The sequence below is a fragment of the Spermophilus citellus genome (assembly GCF_964194105.1).
Source record: "Spermophilus citellus genome assembly, chromosome: 3".
Classification (NCBI taxonomy): domain Eukaryota; kingdom Metazoa; phylum Chordata; class Mammalia; order Rodentia; family Sciuridae; genus Spermophilus; species Spermophilus citellus.
The window spans coordinates 213,210,808-213,235,694 of NC_138184.1; the positions used below are offsets into that span (position 1 = coordinate 213,210,808).

The 24,887-nt window shown below is 36.0% G+C and overlaps 1 protein-coding gene across 9 annotated transcripts in view; it reads right to left on the bottom strand.

Annotated features, from left to right (window-relative positions):
* Positions 1–24,887, bottom strand: part of CNOT4 (CCR4-NOT transcription complex subunit 4) — a 133,643-nt gene that overhangs the window by 68,899 nt on the left and 39,857 nt on the right. The window contains exon 2 of one of the 9 annotated variants that reach the window (XM_081287938.1): positions 22,409–22,476. The exons of the other annotated variants lie outside the window; for them this stretch is intronic. The gene's annotated coding sequence lies outside the window, so the exon portion shown is untranslated. The remainder of the gene's footprint in view (positions 1–22,408; positions 22,477–24,887) is intronic. 9 annotated transcript variants of the gene reach the window in all.

The following is a 24,887-nucleotide window of genomic DNA, read 5'->3' on the forward strand; positions in this document are numbered from 1 at the left end:
TTATTTAATCCTCACAGTGAGTTGAAAAGAATATAAACCCTTTAGAAAACACATAACTGAGGCTAAAGTTTTAGAGTTCAAAAATAAAGACTGCCAATTTCAAAATCCATGCCCTTTCCAAGACATAAGTCACATACTTAGGTGTGAAATGAAAATGCCCCCCCCAAATAAAATGACATTGCTTTCCCAAAAATTAAATTCCACAGCAAAATTTTACCTGAGTTTTTCTTCTCTGTATCATAAGTAACTTATGATAACAACATAGACAAACTCTGAACTGCATCACCAAAAATCTCAGATAGCAAATAGCAACTGCACAAAATTAAAACTGCACACAAAACTAGGCTTGAAAATTCCTCATCAATTATATAATGCTATATATATATGGTTTTATGTTTAGGACTGTTAAAAACACAGAACTAGAATATGTTCAGTAATTCAACTTCTAGTTATATACCCAAAGAACTGAAAGCAAGGATCTGAACTGATATTTACACACTGATGTTCACAGCAGCATTCACAATAGCCAAAAGGTGGGAATAATTCAACAAATGGATAAACAAAACAAGGTATACCAATACGATGAATTATTAAGCCATAAAAGGAATCAGATTATGATACATGCTATAAAATGAGTGAATTCTGAAAATGTTACACTTAGTAATAATAAGTCAGTCACAAAAAGACAAGTATTTTATGAATTCACTTGTATGTGGTGTCAAGAAAAGGCAAGTTTATAGAGACATTTTGAGTGGGGGTTGGGGGGGAATGGAAAGTTAAACTATTTAATGGGTACAGAATTTCTGCTTAGGATAACAAAAAACATCTGAAAACAGACAATAGTAATGGTTACACAATGTTGTGAATGTACATAATGCCACTAAGTTGTATACTAAAAGATGGTATTACATATTTTATCATAGTAAAAAACACACAAAAGTAAATATGCCATGTATTCCCTTAAATAAATAATAAAAGAGTACAAATGCAAAAATTGTATTTGATTGTCATATTCAAATTAACTAATCCTTTAATATTCTGCCAATCTAATAGCTAATTTTCTTTTTTTTAAATATATGTATTTTTTAGTTGTTGATGGACCTTTATTTTATTCATTTATTTATATGTGGTGTTGAGAATAGAATCCAGCGCCTCACACATGCCAGGCAACCACTGAGCCACAACCCCAGCCCCTATTAGCTGAATATCTAATAAGATAAATGCATGTGATACAACTTCGCTGATAGTTGCATTGAAATTACACTGCCAACTATATTATATGTACTCTGTAATTACACATAATTAAAAGCTATTTATAAACATAAACACATATATACTGTGATCTAGAATAGACTCATTAAAATTCCCATTAAAATCCCATATACATAGAACTGTAAACTGTAAGTTTTTTAAAGATCTATAATATAATTATAATACCACATACTTTATATTTTATTTAACTAGTGTTTTTTAACTATAAAATTGTTGTTTACTTCAATGTCTATTCTCACTGGAATAGAGCCAAAAAGGTACTAGTGGATCCCATTTATTTTATTTATTTATTTTGAGCTGGGGAGGAGGCGGGTAGTGGGGATTGAACTCAGGGACACTGAGCCACATCCCCAGCCCTATTTTGTAGTTACTTAGAGACGGGGTCTTATTGAGTTGCTTAGGGCCTCACATTTTGCTGAGGCTGGCTTGGAACTCTCAATCTTCCTGCCTCGGTTCCTGAGCTGAATTATAGGTATATGCCACCAGGCCCAGCCTGTGCATCCTGTTTATCATGGTAAAACAAGCAACTACAACAAGGCTGCTAGTAAATATTAAGCACTCACATATTCCATTAATGAGATTAAAAAAAGGAATAAATTGTTATGTCAGTTAATGTGGGGAGCCATTCTGACACGTGATTGGGTGACTCCCGTTAAGGGCCTGAGGCACTCTGGCTGTGTCGGAGTTATCCCGACCCTTTCCTGATGAGAGAGCCCATCCGTGTGGGGGTGTGCGTAACCACTGACCCTGGAGACCCAATCACTGACCCTGACCTTGGAGTACAGCCCCCCCTCAACCTTCATTGGATGGAATTCTCCCCTGAATCTCTTGTTTCCCCCAAATAAAAGGCTGATCCCCGGCGTGTTCGCTCTCTCTCTCTCCTGCTAGCCCAGAGTAATCCTCGCTGCCCTGCTGAGCGGCTGGAGGCAGGGAAACAGGGAGACCGAGCCGTCTCGGACCTAGCATTAAAATAAGGTACTGTCTGTGTGTTTTATTTTGATCTCTTCTAACTAACTGAATGCCAGAACCTCATTAATGAAACCACTGCGCAGGCCGCGTGGTAGAATTGGCGCCCAAGAGGGGGGCATTCTGAATTAGTTAGATTGAGTGGGAGCGCGCGCTAAAAAGATAAGGAAATAGAAATAAAGAGAAAATAGAGGAAATAAGGAAGATAAAGAAATAAGAGAAAGGAAGAAGTGACATTTGGGTCACAAAAGTAATAAAGAGGATAAAGAAAATAGAAATAAGATAAGAGAAGGAAAAAAGTGACATTTGAGTCACAAAAGTACCAGGAAATATTGAAGGAAAGAGACGTTAATTTACTTAAAATGGGAAATTCTACTTCTTCGGATAAGGAAATGTATCTAACTATTTTAGACAGTATAATTAATCAGAAAGGAAAACAGATAAAAAAAACTCAGTTATTGCAATTCTTAAAGATTGTAGGTGAATATTGTCCTTGGTTTTGTGACCAAGAATCTCCAAATTTACTTACTTGGGAGAAATTAGGAAGAAAGTTACAGAGAGTTTGTCTTTCTACTGAAATACCTGGAGGCATAGAGAATATACAGAAAACTTGGACGGCCCTAGAAATTTGTCTCTTTGAATACATGGACCAGAGTCCGTGGCCACCAGAAGAGCTTCTAAGAAGTATTCAAAGAGCCATTAAGTCTATTCAAATGGAAAATCAGCCTGAGGCTAAGTTAATTTCCTTTCCTTTGAGCCGTTTTAAAACAAAAGCGCTAGGAGCTAAAACAAAGGTTAGAAATATGCAAGCTAGCCCGCAGACAGATTATACAGAACAGCATGATAAAGAAGAAGCATCTCTAATCTTGGAGAGCCCTCCAGAAGTGGTAACCAATCTTCCTGGAGAGGAAAATACAAAGGAAACTCCTAGCGGGGCTCAGGTTTCTTCTCAGCCACGTGAGTTAGAAACCCAAATTCCAAATGGCGATAGTACAGAGTCTGATAGCAGCTCGCAGTCTGAGGAAGAAGAATTAGACATAGAAACTCAGGACTTAGAGAGAAATTTTAATAGATTGCATTTAGCACCACCTGCCCAAGCCTTTAAAATTCAGCCGATACCTGCTAGGAGAACCAAATTTAACAGGTGTGCTAAATTAAAGATGACTTTTCTTACCCCAGTTCAGCAAGGTATTAAGAAGGCTCAAGAAATGGGGGAGGATACTACTGGTTTTCACCTCTTTCCAGTTTTTGAGCAAACTGATGAGCAAAATCAGAGAGTTAGAATTCATGCTGTAATTCCATTTAAAACTATCAAGGAATTAAAAAATGCATGTGAAACGTACGGCCCAAATTCGCCTTTTGTTCAGAGTCTGATAAAAAATATCTGCTCACAACCCCTTCCTCCTAGTGACTGGGTTTTTTTAGCCAAATCTTGTCTGAGCGGGGGAGATTACTTACTTTGGAAAACTTACTGGACTGATTTTTGTAATGAACAGGCAGAAAGAAACAGAAGACAGGGCATAGAAACGCCAGTAACGATGTTTTTAGGGACTGAAGATTTTGCTGATTTAGAAAGACAGTTAAATTATGATTTTGTAGTGTACAATCAAATAACTGATTGTGCAAAACGTGCCTGGAGGCAAATTGTCCCCAAGGACCAGTCCAATTTAGTTCTTACCAAAATCAGACAAAGTGCCAGTGAGACTTATTCAGATTTCGTAGCCCGACTATATCAGGCTGCGAACAGGTCCATCGGAGACCCAGGAGCTAGCGAATTTATTGTTAGACAATTGGCTTTTGAGAACACAAACAAAATTTGCCAAGATGTTCTCCGCCCCCATCGTAAGAAAGGAACAATTTCTGAGTATATTCGCTTGTGTTCTGACTTAGATTCCACTCAGTTGCAAACGGTAGCCTTAGCAACAGTATTAAAGGAAACTTTGGGGCCACAAAATTCAGTTCAGAAGTCCCACAACAAGTGTTACGTTTGCGGAAAACCCGGTCATTTCGCCTACGAATGTCGCCAACGCAAATTTAGGTTTAGGGCTCCATCTACTGGCGATAATAGATATTGCAGGACTCGGCGCCACATGGTTGATTCGGGTGGCGCGGATGAGCCCGCCTTCTCGCCACAAGTATTTCCTCCTAGCGAGGGGACAAAAAACTTCCGTTCGGCCCCTCCCCGGGCCCAGAAACAATATGGGGAGACGTCGCACAGTGTGACGTCACTAGCGGCGCCGACCAGGACAGTCCGCGATTTTTACCGGAGCAGAGACATGGATCACAGACAGTTTTCTTAGGACCTTCAGAGACAGTTGAATTAGATCCTGAAACGGGACCAACACAAATCCCTACTGGGATTTTCGGGCCGCTTCCTGAAAATACTGTAGGTTTAATTTTGGGGCGTAATAATTTAAAGGGAGCTATTGAAGTAATACCTGGTGTGATAGATTCAGAATTTAGAGGGCAATTATATGTTACTGTAAGATCCAATTATGCCCTAAGACTCACCCCAAAGGATATTTTTGCTCAATTAATATTATTGCCTTGTGTCTCAGAAAGGCACCTGCCGGCAGATTCAGTTTCTAAACCGCCGGACAGAGTATATTGGTCCCAGTTAGTGCGACAAGAACGCCCTTTATTAAAACTTAGAATTAATAATAAAAATTTCCTAGGAATAATTGACACAGGGGCTGATAGCTCCGTGTTGTCCAGCCGATTTTGGCCCAGGACATGGCCTCTACATACAGCCTCAGCTAATCTAGAAGGAATAGGAAAAATTTCACAGCCTGCTCAAAGTGCCAACTATCTCCGTTGGGAAGATTCTGATGGGAACAGTGGAATATTTAAGCCTTATGTGTTAGAGTCTTTACCAGCTAATCTATGGGGAAGAGATATACTAGCCAAAATGGGACTGCTACTAGTCACCCCAAATTCTATAAGGTCAGTTGAAGAAATTAATCAGAGGTATTTTCCTGGAGATGATAGGAAAAACTTTCAGGAAGAATATCTGTTTACAAGCCAGTCTACACGGCAAGGATTAGTAAACACTTCAGGTCAAAATTTTTATTAGGGGCACTGAGTACTTCCCCGATCCTTAAAACAGCTGAAAAAATTACGTGGCTCACAGAAGAGCCTATTTGGATTTCTCAGTGGCCCATCTCAGGGGAAAAACTTAAAATAATTCATAGATTAGTTGAAGAACAACTTCAAGCTGGTCATATTGAACCAACACTTAGCCCTTGGAATACACCTATTTTTGTTATTAAGAAAAAGTCAGGAAATTGGAGATTACTGCAGGATTTAAGGGCGATAAATCAGGCAATTCGGCCTATGGGATCATTACAGCCAGGACTTCCCTCCCCCACAGCCATTCCTTTAGATTATAGCTTGATGGTAATAGATTTAAAAGACTGTTTTTTCTCTATAAGGTTACATCCTGAAGATTGTGAAAAATTTGCTTTCACTGTCCCAGCAGTTAATTTTAAGGAACCTGTTAAAAGATACTGCTGGAAAGTCCTCCCTCAGGGAATTCGTAATAGCCCTACCCTGTGTCAAAAATATGTTGATCAGACAATAGATCCCATTAGAAATAGCTTCCCTGATGCATACATTATTCATTTTATGGATGATATATTATTGGCCCATGCTAATTCAGAAGTACTTTCAGAAATTTTTACTCAGTTAGAGACCTCACTTACAACTATGGGTTTAAGTGTAGCTCCTCAAAAAATTCAAAAGGTATCTCCTTTTCAATATCTAGGTCAGATAATTCAAGGGAGTACAATCCGTCCTCAAAATCTTCAGATAAGAGTTAAGGAGTTACGTACCCTTAATGATTTTCAAAAACTATTAGGAGATATTAACTGGCTAAGACCATCCTTAAAGTTAACTACTTCTGAGTTAAGTCCTTTATTTCAGATATTACAAGGAAATCCTTCTCCAACCTCTCCACGTCAACTAACTTTGGAGGCCAAAGCAGCCTTAAGGAAAGTGGAAATTGCAATTAAAAATGCACAGCTTACTAGAATAGATCCTAAAGAAATACTGTATTTATTAATATTTCCAACTGAACATACCCCAACAGGAGCCATATGGCAAAAATTAGGAGTTATTAAATGGATTTACTTATCTCATTCCCCTCAAAAGACATTAACACTTTTTCATGATTCTACAGCTCAATTAGTGATTAAGGGTAGAACTAGGATTTTACAATTAATTGGATCTGAGCCTGATATCATAATTATTCCATTTTCTGTTCAACAGACTAATTGGCTTTTTCAAACTTCTAGTTCATGGCAGATAGCTTTTGCAGATTTCCCTGGCCAGATAGATAGCCATTATCCTCGTGATAAGATTGTACAATTTGCATCATTAACATCACTTATTTTTCCAAAGATTGTACTTTCCCATCCAATAGAGGGAGCTTTATCGGTGTTCACAGATGGTTCCAGCTCTGGTAAGGCAGGTTTCTTCAGCCGTGTTCATACAGAGGTAATACAAACTTCTTATACTTCAGCTCAAAGGGCAGAACTTCAAGCCCTGATTTTGGCCTTAGATTATTTTTCAAATGAGCCTATTAATATCTATTCTGACAGCTTATATGCAGTCAGAGTTACCAAAAATATTGAAACCTCAGTTATTGGGTTTACTTCATCACAGGAGTTATTTGAATTATTTCATAATTTACAAAAGACAGTGCTAATGAGAAAGTACCCATATTTTATTGGACATATCCAAGCACATTCTAGCCTCCCTGGACCTTTGGTTGCAGATAATGATAATATTGATAAATTAGTAGCTTTTTGTCAACAGATGTCTTCATATGACTGTGCCCTAGCTTCCCATTCCTTACATCATCAAAATGCTTCTAACTTACGTAAAAAATTTAGTATTACCAGAGAACAGACTCGTCAGATTGTAAGCCAATGCCCTAAGTGTGTTATTCACACTCCATCTCTGCCATCAGGGGTAAATCCCCGTGGTTTGAAACCAAATCAAATATGACAAATGGATGTAACTCATATTCCTCAATTTGGTAAGCAATGTTATGTACATGTCATAGTGGACACTTATTCTAGATTTATTTTTGCCACAGCACGTACTAAGGAAAATACTCAACATGTAATTTCTCATTGCTTAACAGCTTTTTCTGTTTTAGGGTGTCCTATGCAGATTAAAACAGATAATGCTCCAGCTTATGTAAGCTCTGCTTTTCAACAATTTTGCCAAAAGTTTCAAATTAATCATAAAACAGGAATTCCTTATAACCCCCAAGGTCAAGCCATTGTAGAACGAGCTCATTTATCTATTAAACTTCAATTACAAAAATTAAAAAGGGGGAATAAGATAATGACTCCCCAAAATAGCCTTAATCATGCCTTATTTGTTTTAAATTTTTTAAACTGTGACACAGAAGGTCACACTGCTGCTGAGAGGCAAATGTCTCCCTCGGTGACAGGCCCTTTAGGCAGAGTTCTGTGGAAAGATTTACAGACTGGTCAGTGGAAGGGCCCAGATCCGGTAATATCATGGGGCCGAGGGCATGCTTGTGTTTTTCCAGAAGGTGCTTTCCGTCCCATCTGGGTGCCTGAACGTGCCATCAGACATGGAGGAAATAGAACCCAGACTCAAGCGACTGAGGATAGACACGGAGGAGCCACAACCCAGAAGGAGGAGATATCGGAAAAAGATGAAGAAAGACCAGATTGAACCAGCCGAGAAGCTGATTTCATGGAAAGATGTGAAGAAATTGACAACCCAGGCTTCCCAAATACTTCGACGCCTAGGAAAGAACAGGACCCCAGTCTTGATGGTAGCGACAGTAATTGCCCTACTGGGCTGTCAGGTAAAAGGGAATCAAGTAGACACTTATTGGACATATTTCCCAGATCCACCCCTGGTACACCCAGCTGTGTGGACTGGAGAATCTATTCCAGTATTTACTAATGACTCATTCATGATGGGAGGATTTACAGATGCTCATATTACTCCCAGTCATGTGACTAGATTTAATTATTCTGGCTACAGTGCCCAATTACCTTTATGTTAGTCACATGATAAACATGCTGGCTGTCTGAAAGTATCATTTAAAGAAAAGACAGCAATTGGTAAACCTAGACTGACAAATAATTCTATTTATGGAGACTTAAAACCTAATACTAGATCAGTAATTAAGATGGGACTTTCCCATAACAAGCCAGTCATTTCTGCAAAACCTCCACCGGTACCCCACTGTCCAAATAGTTCTACAATTGAAATTGGCACCTTTCCAAAATGGATGGATTGTGTAAATACCTTTCCTGTACTACATAAGGTGTCTAAAGCTAGTGGGTATATTTTAGACTGGTCTCCAAAAATTGATAAGAGACAATTACGAAGAAATTCTGCTATGACACCTGCAGGATTTGTTAGTAATATTTTGACTTATAGTGAAGGAGGCATTCAAAGAGATATTTGGCGTTTAATTGCTGCCTCAGAGTATTTACATTTTTCAGACAAACCTTTACCAAAATTTGTCGGCAAGAACTGTAAAGAGGGATCTTGCTATGGCCTAAGAGCCTGTGTCCAATCTCCTTATGTTTTAATTATTGGAAATGTAAAAGTTAGATGGATAGGTGATAAATATTTTGTTACTTGTAATAAGTGCAACCTAACCAATTGTATTTCTAGGTATAATGGAGGAAAAGGAGTGCTGATACTTCATCAGCCCTCTTTTGTTTTATTACCTGCTAATATTTCAGAGCCATGGTATGCTGATGCTGGTTTACAAGTTTTACAGCAAATTCATGCCCAGCTAACAAGACCTAAACGTGCTATTGGAGTCATAATTGTTGGTGTCTTAGCACTGGTCTCATTTATTGCCTCAACCGTCTCTGCATCTCTGACATTGTCTCAAAATATTCAGCATGCAAAATTTCTTAATAATTTAGCTCAAAATACTTCCAAGGCTCTGCGTAATCAAGTAAATATTGATGAAAGGATTGAGACTAAGTTAAACGCCTTAGAGGCGACTGTTATTAACATTGGTAATGAACTTTCAGCCTTAAAATTTAAGGAAAGGCTTAAATGCCATGCTAATTATAAGTATGTATGTGTTACAGCTGCCAAGTACAATGCTTCTCTCTGGGATTGGGAGAAGGTTAAAACCCATTTATTAGGTATTTGGCAAAATAGTAATAATAGCTTGGATATTCTGGAACTTCATCACCATATCCAAGACATTCAAAATAATAGAGCTGATTTTTCAGATCCTTCTTCTTTGGCTAATCAAATATTGAAGGAGTTAAATGGATTCAACCCTGGAAATATTCTTAAACACTCCGCTTGGTACATTATTGGACTATTCTCTTTGCTGTTAATTCTCTTTTGTATTGTAACTATAGGATGGCGAGTCCTCCAATCAAGAATCCGGGGACTCCAGAGAGTGAACCGCCGCCTCATTGTTAAGAATAAAAAGGGGGAATATGTGGGGAGCCATTCTGACACGTGATTGGGTGACTCCCGTTAAGGGCCTGAGGCACTCTGGCTGTGTCGGAGTTATCCCGACCCTTTCCTGATGAGAGAGCCCATCCGTGTGGGGGTGTGCGTAACCACTGACCCTGGAGACCCAATCACTGACCCTGACCTTGGAGTACAGCCCCCCCTCAACCTTCATTGGATGGAATTCTCCCCTGAATCTCTTGTTTCCCCCAAATAAAAGGCTGATCCCCGGCGTGTTCGCTCTCTCTCTCTCCTGCTAGCCCAGAGTAATCCTCGCTGCCCTGCTGAGCGGCTGGAGGCAGGGAAACAGGGAGACCGAGCCGTCTCGGACCTAGCATTAAAATAAGGTACTGTCTGTGTGTTTTATTTTGATCTCTTCTAACTAACTGAATGCCAGAACCTCATTAATGAAACCACTGCGCAGGCCGCGTGGTAGAAGTTAATAATAACAACATTTTTAAAAAATAAAAACTAGCACTAGGGCTAGGGTTATAGCTCAGGGGTAGAGTGCTTGCCAGCATGTGTGAGGCACTGGGTTCGATTCTCAGCACCACATATAAATAAATAAATAAATAAAAGTCAATCAACAACTAAAAAAAGTATTTTAAAAAAACAGCACTAAGCTGTCCACTGCTTCTGTATTAGACTCACATTTCAGAAAGTATGTTATTATATAAATTATACAAAGACACAAAACAGACTCACAGTAGCTTTAGACAGTTTGATAAATACAAAAGGAAAGTGACTAAGTATCAGCACCAATACCTATTACCCCTTTTAAATTTGTACTGAAGTCCCAATATATACGTGTGTGTGTCTCTCTGTCTGTCTGTATGTCTGTAACAGAACTCAGAATTATCTGTAATATCTTTAGGAGGCCTAGAAATCGTATCTATGTTTTAGAAAAATATCTACCTAAGAACTTAAGTCTCTCTTGAAAAGTTAAAACTGTGTTAATAGAAAAATCAACCATGTGGGACTGCTTCCTGCCTCTCCTCCACTTTGCTATCTGTTGAGTAAAATGTAAATCAAAAGAAGCATATAAGTCATCTTACATAATATAACATGTTCCCACAGATAAGTCTAGTGTCTTCCTAAAAGTACTAACTCCATTTGCAACAGTGTGAAGTTCAGGCCTGAAAGCAATCTCAAACCCAAGAAGATTGAAGTGAAAGGTAATTTAGGAAAAGATCTAAAGTATAGGTTAAACTGCAGGGTTAGGCTAGTTTTTAGATGAGATCCAGGAAATAAAAAAATCATGAGATCTCCTAGGGTCTGAACAAATTTCAAGAACTGACCCAAAGATCTGTTTGGTTATGGCAGAGAATTATTTCATGTCCCAGGGTACTGTTAAAAATAACAAAGCAGTCAGCCAAAAACAAATGGATCTTAAAACCTGGGTGTGGCTAGGGAACCCAAATCTGTTTCTCTAAGAAGCAACACTGCAAGAAATAATCTACCTAGCCAGTAAACTAATAAGCAAATAACAATAAACTCTTGAAGGGGATGAAGGGAGTTAGGAGATCAGTACCTAGAGCTGGTACAGTATTACGTAACTACACAGCTTCCAACAACAACAACAACAAAATCACAAGCTATGCAAAGAAATAGGAAAGTTTAACCGGTGTACCAGGAAAAAAATGCAGGCAAAAAATACTGCCTGCAAGAGCTAGTGAATGATAGATTTTAACAGAAAGTGGTATTAAAGGAGTCACAACACAATTTTAAAAACAACTAACAGAGCCAGACACATTTCTATAATCCTAGCTGCTCAAGAAGCTGAGGCAGGAGGACTGCAAGTTCAAAGTCAGTGTCAACAACTTAGGGAAGCCTTAAGCAACTTAGTGAGACCCTGTCTCAAAATAAAAACTAAAAACAACTGCGGATGTGGCTCAGTGGTTAAGTGCCTCTGGGTTCAACCCCTGGTCCCACCCTCCCCACCCCTACAAAAACAAACAAACAAACAAACAAACAAACAAATAAACAAAAAACTAAATGAAACCATAATTAAATTAGAAAAGTATGATTTCAGTGGCACATCAAAAAACAAGAAAATCAATAAAGAGACACTACTGAATAGAACTAAACTGGGCACAGTGGTGCATGCCTGCAATCTCAGCTACTCGAGAGGCTGAGGCAGGAGTATCGCTTGAGCCTAGACAACCTGGGCAATATATGAAGACCCCAACTCTTGAAGGAGAAAATAAAAAAAGAATGAAAACTCTATAGAGTTGGAAAGCACCTGAAAAAATTCACTAGGAGTTCAAAAGATCATCTGAAATAGAATAACTGGCAAACTTTAAGTCTTCAAAAAAGCAGAAGAAAAAAATACTTTTTAAATACAGAACTCACATCAACAAACTCATAATGGGAGTACTAGAAGAACAGGGGGAAGAGAGAAAGGAGAAGGAAAATTATTTGAAGAAATAACAACTATGAAAATGAAAGACTATGCATTACAACAACATAGATGAATCTCACAAACAATATTGAGCAAAAGAAGCAAGGCATATAAAATATGAATGCTGGTCATATAAATATCAAAAGAGAAAAGAAGACTGTATTCTAGGGATGTACCTTAGGTGATAAAAATCAAGATAGTGATTATCTCTGGGAAAAAAAAAGAGAGAGAGAAGGGATTACAAGTGGCAATGCCTACGGGGCAGGGGATATTCTGAGATACTTCAAATATCCTATTTTACACCCATAAAAAGGTTAGCAAGAGGTCTGCTTTATAGTCAAGGTGTATACATTTTACAGTTACATATCTTTTATATGATTTTGGATGTATATTTCTTACTTTATCAAAGTACTGAAACAATAAAATAGCAGCTGCAAATTTCCCAGAATTGGTTAAAAATAATCTCAGATACACTGGGAGATCAACAAACCCAGATCAAGAATATAAAACTGCAGAACACTAAAGGCAATAAATATCTAAAGAGTCGTCATAAAGAAGGGATTCTTTACCCAAAGGAATGAGAATTAGAATATCAGGAGTCTTCTCGACATCAGCAATTGAAGCCAGGAGGCAGCAAATATATCTATTCTCAAGATATTGAGAGAAAATGACTGTCAACTTAAAATTAGGCTCCTAGGAAACAATAACCCTGAAATCAGAGAATTAAAGCATAAACATCATTTTTTAAATAATTGAGATTTTGACATGGGCTAGGTATTAGATAATATTAAGAAATTACTACTAATTTGGTCATACTATGACAATATGGTGTTTATTAAACCTCGTCAGTAGGAGATTCATTTGACATATTTAGACTTCGTGATGATATTCTAGCAGGAAGGGAGGCACAGAAAGGAAACAGATGAATCTAACAAAATGTTGGTAACTGTAGAAAATTAGGGATTAAAATACTGGATTTTATTACTCATTTAGTCTACTTTCATGTATTTTTAAAACATTTCATGATTAAAAAGCTAAAAGTGACATACCAAGTAAAAACGTTAATTTGTTAGACTTAAGGAGGATAAAATAAAATATTAGAAAATGTCAGTTGGGAGGGAAGTGAAATAAGAAATTATTCAATGGTAAATTTTAAGAATGGTAAAATCATATAATCTTCTATGATCTAATAATTCCACTTCCTTTTATCTTCCTTAGAGAAACAATTGCACATTTGCATGAGGAGCCATGTACAAACAGATGGAGCACTGTTTCCAACAGAAAAAAGAAAAAAAAAAACAAAAAAAACCTTGGAACTCTAAATGTCCAATGATGGGAAATGGCTAAGTTATATTTTAATAATAAAATGAAAGCAACGTAAAAGACTAAGATGGATTGGCACATACCAACAAACTGAATAAAAAGTTAGTGCAAATACTGTGTATCAGTTTTTACATTTTTAAAAAACATATTTTCTCTTTATAATTATATATACAAAAATCACAGAAAAAAATTACAAGCTGCTCAAAGTGGTTACTGCTAGGAAACAAGGAAGAGAAGAATTTAGAAACTGAAACCTTACCTATGTTCCTTGCAAAGATACTATTTATGTATTTCTTATAAAACAAATTAATTTTCAAAAATAACTTTCTTGGGATACTAACCTTTCAATATTTTGAATATAAAGACTACCTATTTTGTTCAATACTCTACCACAGACTGTATGCATAGTAAATCAGAAGCTCCACAACTGTGTGCATGGGACAATTATAAAACAGTTATCTAAAGGAAATATATAAAAACAGTTTTGGGCATTGAGTAGTAGGGCTAGGGGTAGTTGGCTTTCTTCCTCTTATTTTCCTCTACTTCCTAATATTTAGAAGTGAACATTACTTTTATGAAGGGAAAAACAGTATTAAATTAGTTAAAAATTAAGTACAACTGACAAAAAGATACAATAAAGCAATGAGATAAAACAAACTTTAATGTATAATTAGAAAATCAGCATTAACATGTTTCCTATTAATTTAATGCTCTGTCAAAAGGAGGCTAGCTAAGAGTTTAAGAAATTAAAGGCCAAGCCTGATGGAAGTGTTATTAGTAAGATAAAATTAAATCTGCACAAAATCAAAGAAGAGACTAATTAATGTGCTAATTAAATTAGTTCTCTATCATACTTGCAGAGGTTGTCAAGAGAGTTGCCTGTATCAATGTATTTTCAATTCAGGAAGAAATAAAATATAAAAGTTCTATTTGAGGAAAAAAAGTACCTGACAGAAAGGTGTGCCTATTTTAAAGTTTGTGAGAACTCAAAAAAGAAGGAAGAAAAGTCTCAGAACCCTTTTAAATTTGCTTAATATGACCTTATAAAAACTCACAAGAATTAAAAAAAGGTTTTTGAGGACTGACCCACACACAGATTTGAAACAAGTGCACCCAGGTATCATAAGTATTTCCCTTCTAGTCAGTGTGGACTTAACAAATTTGTTTTTAGAGATGTTCTGTATATCAATTTATAATAGTAACAGACAAAATACAAAAATTAATTTGAGGAGAAACACTAAACTGGTGTATAAGGTGTATAAGGGCTAATCCGGGCTTTTTTTTTTTTTTTAATGCTTGTTTATTTAGCATGGCTAAGTGCAGACTATCTTTTGCCCGATCCAAGCATAACCAAGTCACTTACATTCTACCACCTCCTAAATTCTGATCCCAGGTGGCATGCGACCAAGTGCTCTTCCTTTCACCAAGGTATCACTGCCAATTCATCCTTCTCTCATTTCATTCAGGAACATTCTGCCCCACTTCTGTGGTTCTACCTCATGGTAAACAATAATTCATATGAAAGTCCACCCTTTCAACTATTATGACTGAGTGGGGCAGGAAGGAAGAGTACAGTAAGACAGAACTCATACAGGAAGAAAGAAGAAATATGTGGATAAATAGCAGTTTTTTAAATGGGGTAAAAAAAAAAAGATTTTAAATTTTTTAGGCAAAAATAGGAAGTAAGTGTACACAGAAAATTCCCTGGAAATGTCATTAGATTTCCAGATATGTTGGCATGAGATTTCTGGATATGTAGGCATGCAACCATCTAAGATAAAATTTAAAAATTAATAAAGGTTTTAAGAGTCTTAAAATACAGAAATAATACCTATGAATTCTTTTTGGGGGGGATGCTAGGGATTGAACTTGGGGGCACTCAACCACTGAGCCACATGCCCAGCCCTATTTTTTATTAAAGACAAGGTCTTACTGAGTTGCTGAGGCCGGCTTTGAACTCAAGATCCCCCTGTCTCAGCCTCTTAAACCACTAGGATTACAGGCACCCAGTCCCTGAATTCTTTAAAAGGAAAAATTCAGTCTTTTAATTTTCGCTCCTCCTTAATCTCTACATATGCCTCATTTCTATTGTGACTCAGTAAAATCTGGATTATCAGCAGCTTTTCATTATAAAATTAAAATAGTAGTCAAGAATTCTCTGCTCTATGTACATCCACTTCATTCCTATTTCCAACAGAAAATATTAACCAAACTAATATTCATGTAGAAAGTCCCCAAAGAGAAATGAATATGTCAGATTGTTTTAAAGAATAAAACATTCTATAAACATAAATTGATTCATAACACTAGAATGATTACAATTGTGAAACACAGTCTATCATCTCTGTCCCACCAAAAAACTCCCAAAGAATTATGTGGAGGATAGGAGGAGTTAAATACATAAAACAACGCAAACTTATTCAACTAACTCAAAAGCTACGCTTCCAACACAGAAAGTAACAGTCAATATATGGGTGCTGGCTTTATTATTCTTTAAATTGCCCCTAAATATATGTGCTGTATATACACACTTTAAAAACAAAAGTCCATGATCAACTATGAGCAAAGAGCCATTTAGAAAGAAACATTCATTTTGTAGCCAAAATGGTTTACATAAATAAATATATACCTTAAATGGCTTCAGGAAAATTAAACTTAAGTTTTAAAAAAAGGACTAAAACATATATGCATATAAATTCTGATCAAAGATATTCTCTTTATTCAGTTATGAGATGGAAAATAATATTAACTCAACCATACCACTGCCATCTTAGAATGCTAAAGCCCCAGTTAAAAACTGAGCACAGGGGACTGGGGATGTGGTTCAAGCGGTAGCGCGCTCGCCTGGCATGCGTGCGGCCTGGGTTCGATCCTCCGCACCACATACAGACAAAGATATTGTGACCGCCGAAAATAAAAACAAAATAAATATTTTTTAAAAATTCTCTCTCTCACACTCTCTAAAAACTGAGCACAGGGTCTGGGGTTGTAGCTCAGTGGTAGATCACTTGCCTTGAATGCGTGAGGCACTGGGTTTGAATCTCAGCACTACATAAAAATAAAGATATTGTGTCCATCTACAACTAAAAAAAATTTTAAAATTTAAAAAATTAAAAAAAAAAACTGAGCACATTCAAAGAAAAGAACTTTTTTTATTTTGGTACTGGGGTTAAACCCAGGGGCACTTTACTACCAAGCTATATCCTCAGCCCCCCACACACACACTTTTTTTTTTCATTTATTTTTTTACTCTGAGACAGGGTCACGCTAAATTGTTCAGGCCCTCACTAAATTGCTGGGGCTGGCCTCAAATTTGCAATCCTCCTGCCTCAGCCTCTTAAATTGCTGGGATAATAGGCATCTGCCACCACACCCAGCCAAGAAGAGGCTTTTTTGTGAAAAGCTTAATATATATACACCCTGTCAGTCCCACATAGACTTTTGCAATTACTCAATTTTGCTCTTTAAATGCAAAGGTAGTCACAGATAATACATGAAAGAGTGTGGCTGTGTTCCAAGAAACTTTACGTATAGACATTAAAACCTGAATTTTATTTAATTTTCACATATCAAAAAATACTATTCTTCTTTTGGTTATTTTTTTCCTACATCTCAGGCTTCATAAAAACAAGCATTAGAAAGGTCAGTGGGACATAGTTTACCACCCTGCTCTACTCTAAACCAACAAAGAAGCCGTAGGAATGCAAAGTCTTGGATCTTAAACTTCTCACTGAAAAAAAAATCTGTTTAGTACTATATTAGGCAAATGGTTTCTCTTCCCTCTAAGGGTTCACTTTTACATGCAGTGATGTAATATGAAATATGTTTGGTCTTCATCTCCAGTGCCTGTCACAAGACTCCTTAAACCCTTAAAAATCTCCTGATAGGGCTGTCTTATTATTCATAATATATATATATATACCTTTTGATCACACCTGAGTTTATGCTATCACATAAACTGATGACTTAGCCTTGGGGCCTCTAGATGTCCTTAGGATGGGGCTGGTCAGAAGAAAAACCAAAGGATTATAGGATTGGCACTTTCAGTCCTACTCTGGGAAGGGGAAGAAGAGATAAAGCTTTATGAAAACTCTTGAATATTCAATGACTTTCCAGGTTGCTGAAACTCATCATGGAGGTCCTGGGAGTGTGGTGAACCCAGAGAAGGCACAGAAGTGCTGTATATTTCCTTTAATATCTTGCCCTGTTCATTTCTTCATCTGGATGTTCATCTGTAATCTTTATAATAAACTGGGTAAATATTAAGTAAGATGCTTCTCTGAGTCCCATAAGCCACCACAGCAAATCAATCAGACTCAAGAAGGATGTTGCAGGATCACCAATTTATAGCTGGTCAGTCCAAAGTATAGTTGATAACCCACTACTTTTGACTGATATTTTAAATTGAGGGCTGAGTCTTGTGGGACTGAACTCTGAACCTGTGGGATCTGACTTAAGCTCCTGGTAGATGGTATCAGAACTGAACTGAACTGAATTATAGGCCTGTGTCTGCTGAACTGCTTGAGGGTGGCAGGGATGGCCTCCTCACATCTAGTCACAAAAGTATTCTGTGCTGAGTGTGAGAATAAAGTTTCTTTTTTTTATCTTTACACATGTCTTGTTAAATGGGCCCTAGCATGTTATGAGAAAGAAACTGATAGAACTATTTTAAAATACAGAGTTGGGGGCATAGCTCAGTGGTAGAGCATTTGCCTAGCATGCAATGAAGCCAAACTTATCTTAAAATATAAAAAATTCTTTCTGCATGTTCACACTCTTAAAATTCCACAAACCTGAAGTAATTTGATGATACAGGCATATTTTTCCAATTGGACAAAATCAAGAAATACTAGATAAATACTGACATGAAAGACTCAGACTGTCAAACAAAGACTACAATCAAAACAAGGTCACTTGGATTATACATGAGAAAGCATTAAGTACTACTGTCCTCAAAAATGTAATCAACACCTATAGAGAATACCCTATAAATTTAGAATTGGGTGAAGATTCATACATCGTGGAAGGAAGAAATTTACTTGGTAGAACAAAAAGGAGTGACAATGAAAAGGAAATATAAATAATGAAGGATCAGCCTGAAGTGGTGGCCTATGCCTGTATCCCAGCAATTTGAAGGCTGAGACAGGAGGATCACAAGTTCCAGGCCAGCCTCAGCAACTTGGTGATTCCCTGCCTCAAAATAAAAGAGGGCTGAGAGTGCAGCTAAGTGGTAGAATATCACTGCATTCAATGCTTAGTATGGCAAAAAATAAAAATAAATTAAAATAAAAAGGGCTGTAGATGTAGCTCAGTGGCAAAGCACCCCTGGCTGGGATCAATTCCAGTACCAAAAAAAGATCAAAGAAAGTAAAGGCTTAGGGTTGGGGCTGTGGCTCAGAGGTAGAGTGCTTGCCTACCATGCGTGAGGCACTGGGTTCGATCCCCAGCACCACATACAAATAAAGATATTGTGTCCACCTATAACTAAAAAATAAATATTAAAAAAAAGAAAGTAAAGGCTTAGAAGTAAGATAAAACATTTATCAAATTCTAGGTTAAGTTTTAATAAGAAACAGATAAGATGAATTAATGTGTTTGATAGACAAGGAGAAAGGTGAGTTTAAAGAAAAAATAGTTTATATGAACAACAGTAGTGAGAAATCAAAGGGGAGATCCTGCTAATCTAATCAAACTTTGATTAGATTTTTAAGATTGACTTTTTAAACAAAAAAGCCTATATAATTTAACAGTAATGAACAATATTTATAAAATACTATATACTTAGTGGGTGCTTAGTAATTATACAAAAGGGGGCTGGGGATGTGGCTCAAGTGGTAACGCGCTCGCCTGGCATGCTGGGCTGGGTTCAATTCTGAGCACCACATAAAATAAAATAAAGATGTGTGTCCGTTAAGAACTAAAAAAGAATAAATATTGAAAAATTCTCTCTCTCTCTCTCTCTTTCTCTCTCTTTAAAAAAAATAATTATAGAAAAGGATGAGGGAGAAAGGGAAGCAGAGCAAGAACAGACTAAAGGAAACTAGATAATAAATCTAATAACAAAATCTCAACTTTAAAAATCTGCAGAACAATCTTACAAAAACAGACTTTAAAAAAATCCTAAATATCATATTAGCAAAACCAAATTCAACCTCAGAGTGTTCCCAGAAATGCAAGGACTTCATAATAATAAATTATTTAACACCTTAATAATTCAGAAGAATAAATTGCCCCTCTCAAGAGATTCTCAAAAGTCACTTGATAAAAACCATATTTTGCCCCTATAAAATCTCTTCATAAACTAGGGATAAAATGACAATCCTCTAACATAATTGGTACCTATTCTACTCTTATTCAATCTAATGATAAACCATTAAAGAGATTATTACTAAAATTAGGAATAATACACCATTATTACTAACATGATTCCAGAAGTTGTAGCCAAAGCTAGATAAAAATTTTTGATTAAGAAATAGCATTTAAAAAAGTATTTTAAAAGAACAAATGGTTACTCATAAAAAATGAAACACAAGGGGCTGAGGTTGTGACTCAGTGGTAGAGCGCTCACCTAGCATGCATGAGGCACTGGGTTCAATCCTCAGCACCACATGAAAATAAAATAAAGATATTGTGTCCACCGGTAACTAAAAAATAAAGATTTTTTTTAAAAAAATGAAACAGGAGCACGGCTTAGTGGCATGCACCTGTAGTCACTGCTACTGAGGAGGCAATAGGAGGAATATCACTAGAGCCAGCCTGGACAACACAGTGAGACCTTGTCTCTCAAAAAGAAAAGAGAGGGGTTGGCTAAGAGATTATTTAAAGATACTACAAATATTAAAAAACATAAATAAAATAATATTAAAGGAATTGCATCCCAATAAATTTAATATCTAAAGGAAATGTCTAGCTTAAAAAAAAACTTCCCAGAACTGATGGAAGAAATAGAAAATCTAGTTGGCCTCTGTTAGTATAATACATGGCTTCACAAGCGAATCCTTTAAATATTTAAAATTTAAGTATTACCAAACTTAGACAAGGTCTTTTGTAGAAAAGAAGATCATTTAACAAGGCCATATGACCCTATCTTGACAAAATCATTACAAAAAAATTACTGAACAAGGATCTTCATGAACACAGACATAAAATCCTTAATAACTCAGCAAACCAAACTCTAAAATGACTATGAATTTGTTCCTGAAATGCAAAAGTGGCAGAACATTTAAAAAAAAAGTGATTCACATTAACAGAATAATGAAGAATCATACAATCATCTCAAAATTCACAGAAAAACATATCTGACAAATGCTAACATCTATGCATAATAAAAACTTTGGGCAAACTAGAAACAAAAGGAAATTTCCTCATTCTTTTAAAAAATAATCTTAAGACTATGTGTTGAACACTTTCCTTAGAGTCAAGAACAAGTCAAGAATGTCTGCTCTCAATTTATCCAACATTTTACTACATGTCTTAGCATGTATAAGACATGGGGAAAAAAACAATAAAGATGTAAGATTGGAAAATAAATAAAATTGGTCTTACATAGAAAAAGCCTAAACAATGGGGAAACTATTCATTTAGCTACATCACTGGTTTTATATAAAACCAATTTGCAAAATCCATTGCATTCCTAAATAGTAGTTACAATGGAAACAAAGTAAAACTACCCCACTATTTACAATAGTATCAAAAAAAAAAAAAAAAACCTAGGAATAAATTTAAAGTAGATGTGAAACACATCTACATTAAATCCCAAAATAGCACTGAGAGAAATGAAAGAAGACTGGGTATTTAGACAACACTGGTACATAGACCTATAAAATGAATATTCCTTCTTAAAAATGTTTGGCACCAGAAGTGTTTCAAAAATTTTTGGACTTCAGAATACACACATAATGAGAGCATTTTGGATTGGGGATATTCTACCTGTATTTCACTTTATGTAAATTATATTTAATATACTGTGGAAAGGAAAAGAAAAAGGAAATACAGACATGCAATTTTAAGATTACCTTCATGGTCTGGTTAATCCAAACTTCTTTCAAAAAGTAACATCAAGGTATGCTTTGTAGAGCGTACTTTAGTGTCGCTTCTTATTTTTTTTAGAAAAAGAAAAAAACGAACCATGCTCTTCTGAAATCTGGTTTCTCCTAAGCTCGCTCTCTCTTTTTTTTTTTAACAAAAACTGCAGGATTTGTATTTTTTAAAATTTATTTTTTAGTTTTATGTGGACACAGTATCTTTATTTTACATTTATGTGGTGCTGAGTATCGAACTCAGTGCCTCAAGCATGCTAGGCGAGTGTTCTACCACTGAGCCATGACCCCAGCCCCTCTCCTAAGCTCTTAATGCAATTAACATCATTCCTCTGCAGAAATCAAGTGTTATGGCTCTCAATGCATAATAGTCTACTATACATATATCCTGTAATTTAACTAGTCTCCTTTACTAGACGTTTTTTTTCCAAAGGTTTACTGCTGTAAGCAATATTGTAAAAAAAAAAAAAAAAAAAAAATCCATGTATGTTTATTTATGTTAGTTTAACTGTAACTCTGAATGGTTAAAATGGTTCTGTCATGACCACACAGAGCTTTCACTAAGCTTTATTTATTTAGGTGCCTGGGATTGAACCGGGAGCGCTTAACCACCGAGTCACATCTCCAGCCCTTTTTAATATTTTTATTTAGAGAAAGGGTCTCCCTGAGTTGCTTAGGGCCTTGCTAAATGGCTGAGGCTGACCTTGAACTCATGATGCTCCTGCTTAGCCTCCTGAACCACTGGGTTTACAAGCATGCGCCACCAGGCCCAGCTTCACTAGGATCTTGATCTGGTATCAGCAAATCTTTTCCTTCAAGGGCCACTTCAGGCTTTGCAGGCCACACACAATCTATGTTGCATATTCTTTGTTTGGTTTTTAAAATCTTGTAAAATTGTAAAAAAAAACATTTTTAGCTCACGTACCTTACAAAAACAGATCATGGACAGAAGGTGGCCTTCACGCCAGTTTGCTGACTTCTGATGTACAAGTTCTACAAAGACCCGTGAAGAAAATAAATCAACCCAGAATTCCAGATGGTGTGTGCCAATCACCATATTTTATTGGATAGTCTAGTGTGATAATTTTTAGTTATATTTATGAAATGCAATTTATTTTTATAATATCTTATTCTAACTCCCATGTGACTAGATAATTATTTTAATTTATAATTAAAAAGGCTAGTATACAAAAAGAAAAGAGCAATTTTAAAGGTATTAATCAGAATAAATGATTTTGCTAATGTTCTTAACCCTTCAACTACTCTTTTCAAATATTTAGAAGATATTTTCTGTAAAGCAGCTGCCAACAAATCAGTATACCCAACTATGGCTGCCTAATGATTCATAGCTACAGAAATAAATACCATCATCGAATTGTTCCCATTTTAGTCTACAGTGCATTTCTACTTTACCTATAAAACCTTTAGAAATAATAAGCAGAAAAATATAGTAAAAGTAATATTAAAAATTAAACTTTCAATATTTTCTTGACAAGATAACATTTTCAAAAAAATACTCTTAACAGCTTCTGCAAATTCTACCCTTTAAATAATAAGGATAAGACCAGTGAATTTCAGAGAATTATTATAAGAATATCTGTCTTATAAATATATTGCTTTATATTTTATGTTCCTTTGCAAAAAAAAATTACTAGGCAAGTGAATCTTGAAGAAAGCTAAAGGAAAGGAGAAAAATAGGAAAGTTTAAATGGAAAACATGGAAAGTAGACAATCTGCAGGTACAGGTTGAAGACTAACAGAAGAAGGTTTACTTTATAGTATCACCAACTTCAGTGGAGTTGGTGACTTTTGATTTGTAGTGTCATGCTGAAATATCAGAACAAATGGGAATTTACAAAATATAATCAGCCTACTCCAGTTTGCCCTTATGTTCTTCAGTCTAATCTATTTTGATCTATTATATAGAATCACCTTTACAAACTTTCTATCTGCACTCTGAAGAAGAGGAAAGAGGGCACAGAGAAAAAATAGAATGAAAAGAAGTGAAACCTTACAAGATTAGAGCAGGCACGATGGTACATAACTATAATCCCAGCACCTGACAAACTGAGGCAGGAGGATTCCATGTTTACAGCTATCTTGGGAAACATGGAACTGGACACTGTCTCAAAAAAATCACAACCAGGCTACTTTCAGGGAGTCAAAATATTCTAACAAGTTGTTAAACTAAATGCAAAATGAAATCTATTAAAAGAAAATATTATTCATATAAATTAAATCATTAAAAAAATGGAGGGGGCTGGGGTTGTGGCTCAGTGGTAGAGTGCTCACCTAGCACGGGTGAGGCCCTGGGTTCGATCCTCAGCACCACATAAAAATAAATAAATAAATAAAGGTATTGTATCCATCTACAACTAAAAAATAAATATTAAAAAAAGAAAAAGTAGAGGATGTAGTTCAGCCAATGAATGCAGAGCTCTTGCTTTCAATCCCAGGACAAAAAAAAAAAAAAAAGAACGTGAAGAGAGAACCTACAGAATGAGAGAAAATCTTTGCCAGCCACTCCTCTAACAAATGATTAATATTCAAAATATTCAAAGAATTATAAAAAAACTAACAAAAAACAAACAAAAAACCTGTAAATAACCCAACCAACAAGTTGGCAAATGAACTCAATAGACATTTCTCAAAAAACAAAAACAAACACAAAAAAACCCAGCATGGTATTGGCACCAAAATAGACATGTAGACCAATGGTACAGAATAAAAGACACAGAGACAAACCCACATAATTAACAGTTATCTCATACCAGACAAAGGCACCAAAAGCATACACTGGAGAAAAGATAGCCTCTTCAACAAATGGTGCTGGGAAAACTGGAAAGCCATATGTAGGAAAATGAAGTTAAACCCCTATCTCTCATGATACACAAAACTCAAAAGTGGATCAAGGACCTAGGAATTAAACTAGAGACCCTGCACCTAGAAGAAAAAGTAGGCCCAAATCTTCATCATGTCAGATTAGGACAGGAATTCCTTAATAAGACACCGAAAAAGCACAAGAAATAAAATCAAGAATCAATAAATGGGATGGAATCAAACTAAAAAGGTTCTTCTTAGCAAAGCAAACAATAATGTGAAGAGAGTGCCTACAGAGTGGGGAAAAAAAAACCTATTCCACATGCACATCAGATAGAGCACTAATCTTCAGGATATATAAAGAACTGAAAAAACTTAACATCAAAAACAAAATATCCCAATCAATAAATAGGCTAAGGAACAAAATAGACATTTCTCAGAATAAAATATACAATCGATCAACAAATATATGAAAAATGCTCAACATCTGTAGTAATTAGAAAATGCAAATCAAAATGACTCTTAAGATTTCTTCTCACTCCAGTCTGAACGGTCATTATCAAGAATACAAGTAACAATAACTG